The following is a 6,000-nucleotide window of genomic DNA, read 5'->3' on the forward strand; positions in this document are numbered from 1 at the left end:
TCGAAAACTATGTAATGTAACACCCATGGTCACCTTGACTAAGCCAACAATTTTTGGGCTGTAATAACTCTAAAATTGTTATGGATCCTCGTATGTCAACAACCCCACTAACATAAGATGAAGAGGCATATCTCAACAAGCTAACTATCAAAGAATTAAGGGGTGTTTGGTACGAGTATTTTGGGGGAAATCCAGGGAAAGTGGGGTGGGGATTTTTATTTTATTTTGGTATGAGTAATAGTAAAATTATCCCGGCATAGTATTCTTCCCATCATTTCTGTTTTTAACTACACATGGAAAAAAAATAATCTCATCCCACCCATGGTATTATTATTTTTCCACCAACTGGGAAACACATTTTCACGTGTTGAGACAAAAATGCCCTTATATAATATATCAGATGTGTAAAAATGGGTAAATTTGTCATTTCGGTTCAAATTCTCATCAATATTTTACAATCAACCAAACATAACATCAGTAAAATTAACTCAACTTTTTCAAAAAAAAATTGGCCTTCCAAACACCTTTTCGTAACTAGGGAAAAAAAAATTTCACTATATTTTCGGAAATCTTTTTTTCCTGGTAAAAAAAAATATATCTCTTCTACCAAACGTCCCATAAGGAATAAGATCCCTATTCCACCAACCATATGAGCTAAGCTAACAACCTGAAAAACCCCAAGGCCTAAACCCATTAGGTAAATACTATAAATAAATGTGAAGATTTCAGGTACACACTTTTGAACCTACTTTACTGGCATCGCTGTGCACACACACCACATTTTGGCTATCGCCGTATCATACAGGTGTATAGTGATCCATATATCCATATGGTATCTCTCTCATAAATATCTATAAGTGTATTGATCCTATATACAATCAACACCCTTCGGAAGTATATTGACGATACACCCGGACCGAACAAAAATTAAATTGTAGAAGTGAGCTTTCACACAACAACGATTACTAGTACAAGTTAACACCGCTAGTAAGCACCTTTCAATATTGGCATATTATGACAATTCGTATAGAAAACTCATATTGGATAACAATTATAGAAAATTTTTATATTTGGATAACCATGATTCTGTAGGGTAGATTATTAGTAACTCATCAATTAGATCATAAATTTGGTCGAATCACAATACTCATAAATAAAGCACAAAAATCATAATTCTTAGGATTTCATAGAACTTTTCATGGATGGTGTTATGGACGATTAGAATGGCCAGTGGTCAACCAGCAAAGCATCCTGACTATGTATAGCTCTATACCCACTACCCAAGTAGAGCTTCCTCCACAAGTTTCTTCCTAACGTCTATGTCCCACCCTCTTGGGTTGAGACTCATAGGCCTTAAAATAACAACTTAACCTATGTAGAAATATAAGATCTAAGCCTTTAGATACACCTCCCCATCCATCTTGCATAATCCTTGTGATCTTATTACTAACTTCAGCATTGGGCTCTTGAAGGTGCACACCATCTTTTACCCGTTGGATCACAAAGAAGACCGATACTAGAAAACTCATAATAAAAGTACTAGTGAAGACTCAAAAGGATCATCAAATTTTATCTTATATCTCAGAAAGAACATATTGGTGCCACCTATTGGAAGAGATAAACAACTATTTCCACCCTTCTAACATTATCAACACCAGGAAAACAATATCTATCATGAACTAGAATCAAGAATATCACGGGGATGGAGAAGATGCATCCATGTCTAGAGAACAACAACCTATGCCTGTACCTCAGGAGGAACAACAACCATCTCATTAGAAATAGCAGGGGGTTGTGGAACCCTCAAACTACAAGTTTTAATAAAAACATCTTGCAAAAAAACCACCTCATGGAGAGGCAGGCATTGGTAGATTGATAAACTCCAGTGAATGATAATGTCTGGACTAAGGTAAAACAAAGGGCATATAGCCTAAACTCATAATCCAAACCTAATTTTCCCAGAAGATACCTCTCACGCAATCCAAAATTGACCATGGGCTTATAGGATGGAGCATGTGGGGAACCAAGACAGATGTTTTCCTCCCATATGACAGCTTAGCCATCATTTCACAAAAAGGATCATATGACTCCCAACCCAATGGGCTTCAAGCAACATGGAGTTGTACGATAGAGAGGGAGATCCACACTGTTGGGTCTCACAACTTGTTTAGATATGATAATAACAAACAAGTGAGGCCAAGCCTTCTAACATTTTCTTCAGCTTTCTTTTAAGTTTGTTGATGGATTTAATATGTGAATTGCTTGAAGAATTAAAATCTCAAAAGAATAAGGACTGAATGAAGATATCATAGATTCGGTGTAAGGGAGATTTCAATTCTTCTCATCTTAGGGATTGAATAATTGAGATTAAGCTGAAAATTAAAACAACAAATAACAAGATATGTTGGAAAAGATTAAAATTGGAAATTTGATTTTAAATTAAAAATTATTTTGATTCTCTATCATAAAATAATAAGAAAAATAGTTTTCAACTAAATATATTTTATTCAAAAAATTATTTTTCATGTTTGCTATAATTGAGAGAAGATTAGATTGAAAATAGTTCTCCTATAACCGAAAAAATGAAGCAAAATAGCTTTGGTAATATTATAATTGGATCTGGATCCTCTAATGTGAAAATTCACATGACCATGTAATGTGGGGAATCATAACCATACAAAGGTGGATCAATGGTAAAAAAGGAGGAGAGAGAAAAAATGATAAATAGGTAGTTACGAAAACATAACCGTTGATTTACCTTTGTATGGTTGTGATCTTCCCACATGACCATATCATGTTTTTTTGACACATTAAAGGATCCATTTCCATTATAATTAGGAAAGCACATTCAATGTAGTTCAAGAGAAAAAGGCGCATTCAAGAGAAAAATGTGTGTACTAAAGAGAAAAAATGCACTCAAGGGAAGCACATTGAACATAATGCAAGTATTTTTTCGTAAGGTGCATTCAAAATAATTTAGCAACTAAGACTTAAACATATTTATTTAGAACTCCTTGGATTTGTATCTATTTGCTTATTGATAAGAAGCGTGTAAGTTGACATTCAAATTGTTCTCATGTGTTTTTTAATTTTGATTTAGCTATTACTAGAGTAGGCAATAGGGGATAAATTATTTAGAGATAATTGAAGACTTGAACTTTGGAATTTAGAGTATAATCGAGTTAAGTACATTAGACATTATCAGATTAGACAATAAGGGAGATGTTATCTAGTGATAATTGGGTGCCTGAATCTAGAGGTAGGTTTATGTGAATTCTTGTATTAGGGTAGAATAGATTTTATTCTTGTACTTTGAATTGAGTTTAACTATTTATAGTGGATTGTTCCCCCAAATTAGATAGAGGTATCCAAGTTGGAGTCGCCGATTTTTTTCTTTCCTTTTGGAGTTTTTGTCATATAATTACAGTGTTATCTTTTTACTCTTTTCTTTATTGGTCAAAATTGTTATAATGCAAATTTGCTTTGGTTTAGTTGAAAATTTTTATATAACTTAATTCACTCCTTTTTTGAGTTCATTTTGGACTAACAATTGGTACTAGAGTTGTTTCTTTGATAAGCATGGATAGTTCTTGAAGAGAAGATCCTAAAGATGAATGAAAACAAAAGTATTAGAAAATGATACTGCACCCAAAGACTTGCCATATTTAAAGGTAAATTTTACAACTATTGAAAAAATAGAAATGGATATATCATCAAGACTTACAACTATAAAGTTTGGAATGTAATTAAGAATGAAGATTTTAAAATCAATACAAGGAATGAGAAAGGAAAAATCATAACCTACAAAGGAATACACTGATGAAGATTGGAAGAAGCAGGAATTCAATGTACAAGCTATGAAAATTATTCATTGTGGCCTTGGATCACAAAAATACAACTAAGTAATAGGATATAAAATCGCTAAGAAAATATGGAATCTCCTAGAGGTAACTTATAAAGTTACCAGTGAGGCAAAATACTATAAAGTTGATCTCTTAATGCATCAATGTGAATTGTTTACCATTAAACCAAAAGAGTCAAGTAGGGATATGATTACACGCTTCACTAATATTTTAAATGAGCTAAGTGCTCTTTGCAGGGAAATCGTAGTTGAAGAACATGTTAGGAAAATTCTAAGAAGTCTACCAAGAGAAGATTAGATGCCTAAAGTCAAAATCTTGCAAGAAATAAAGAATTTCAAAACATTCAATCTAGAGCAACGCACTAGGTCCAATATGACTTTTGAGATGTTGCTCGAGTCTCACAAAAAAGAAGCCTTAATGATAAAAGATAAAGGAATAACATTCAAAGTAGAATCTAAGGAAGATGAAGAAGACTTGGAAGATGAGGAGGATTTGGCTACACTTGTTCCAAAATTTAGAAAGATATTAAAGTCTCTCAAATATAATGGAAAACAGCATTGTTGTAAAAAAACTAGTGTAAAAACGTACATTTTTACTAGAGTGGTGCGTGTTAAAACATAAGTAAAAATGGTCCTTGATAAAAACTGGTAAAAACGCAACATAAAAATGTAAAAACGGTAAAAACGTAAGTTTTTACCACTTTGACCATTTTTACTTAAAACAAAAATTAAAAAAAAAAAGATTTACAAAATAAGAAATAAAAAAAAAACCCAAATTTCATTTTTCCCAAATCATATGCACAGTATCTTGATATCTTTTAGTTTGGATATATGTCTTTTATAATTATGTCTTATAAAACTGCAATTCTATTATAAATTATGCTATGAGAATCATTTTGTGTTTTTGGATTATTGTGTGCATTGAAAGAAGTAGAATTATATCTTGATGAGCGATGATCCAAAATCTGCAAAGTGTATGAAGCAGTTAGAGCATATTGGTTATCCATTACTTGTTAGTTATTACTTTTTATAATTTTGATACTTGGTTATCAAAAATAATTTTCCATTTTAGATAGATAAGTGGCTCAACACACATGTTCATTATGTGATTTTTTTTTACATGCATATATATATAATTGTGTATCTTGACCTTATGTAGTAGAAAGTAGAAACTTTACGTTTCGTGTTGTTCTACGCTTTACGTTTCTACCACCCCTTTTCGTTTCTAGGTAGAAACTCGAGTTTGACAACATTGGAAAGCAGAATAAGTATGTAAGATCTAAGCCAACTACTTCTAAAACTAATTATGATTATTTCAATCATGGCAATCAGATCACCAGATAAATGAATATCCTGAATGGAAGTAAGAATCTAAGAAAGCTAAAAGGTAAAAAGATGAAAAGAGGTTTGGAAAGAAAGAATTCAAAAAGTACATGAGAGTAACTAGAAAGAGTAAAAATTGGATGAAGAAGTTTCTGACAGCAGCGAAATTGAAGAAAACATATGCTTGATGGTTGAAACTTAGTCTGAAGATGAGGTAAATATTCTTGAACGTCAAATCATCGGATGTATAGGCTATCCAAGAAGCATTAAATAAAAGAACCATAGTTACTTAAAGATGAATACAAGATATTAATTGAAAATAATTATGAGCTTTTAGATGGATGTGATGATCTAAAGAATGAACTTAAAAACTTCTCTAAGGCTATAAGAAGGAATTGACTAAAACTAATGATAATCTAAGGGATAAAATTCTTCAGCTAAAAAATACTGTTTTAAAAGTTGAAAGTAAGAATGAATCGTTCACAATAAAGTTAAAAGAAGTTAATCTAAATTAAGGAGACTAAGATGGAACCTTAAATAATACGATATCTCATGTTAAAATTGAAAAATCAGAGGCTAAAAATGAAGAGTTAAATAAAAAAAATAATGATAAAAAAGATAAAATGTTCAAACTAATGAACAATATTTTACAACTTGAGAATTATAATACTTTATTAACTATATAATTAATTGAAGTTAAAATCAAAAAGGTTGATCGTGGAGATAATTCTGTAAGTGTTGTTACTGAATCTAAAATAGTAGAATTGGAGTCTAAAAATAAAAATTTGAATAAAGAAATTAATATTTCAAAATAA

Source organism: Gastrolobium bilobum, unplaced genomic scaffold (assembly GCF_033153095.1).
Source record: "Gastrolobium bilobum isolate Gb01-03AN ecotype WA unplaced genomic scaffold, APGP_CSIRO_Gbil_v1 utg2457, whole genome shotgun sequence".
Taxonomy (NCBI): domain Eukaryota; kingdom Viridiplantae; phylum Streptophyta; class Magnoliopsida; order Fabales; family Fabaceae; genus Gastrolobium; species Gastrolobium bilobum.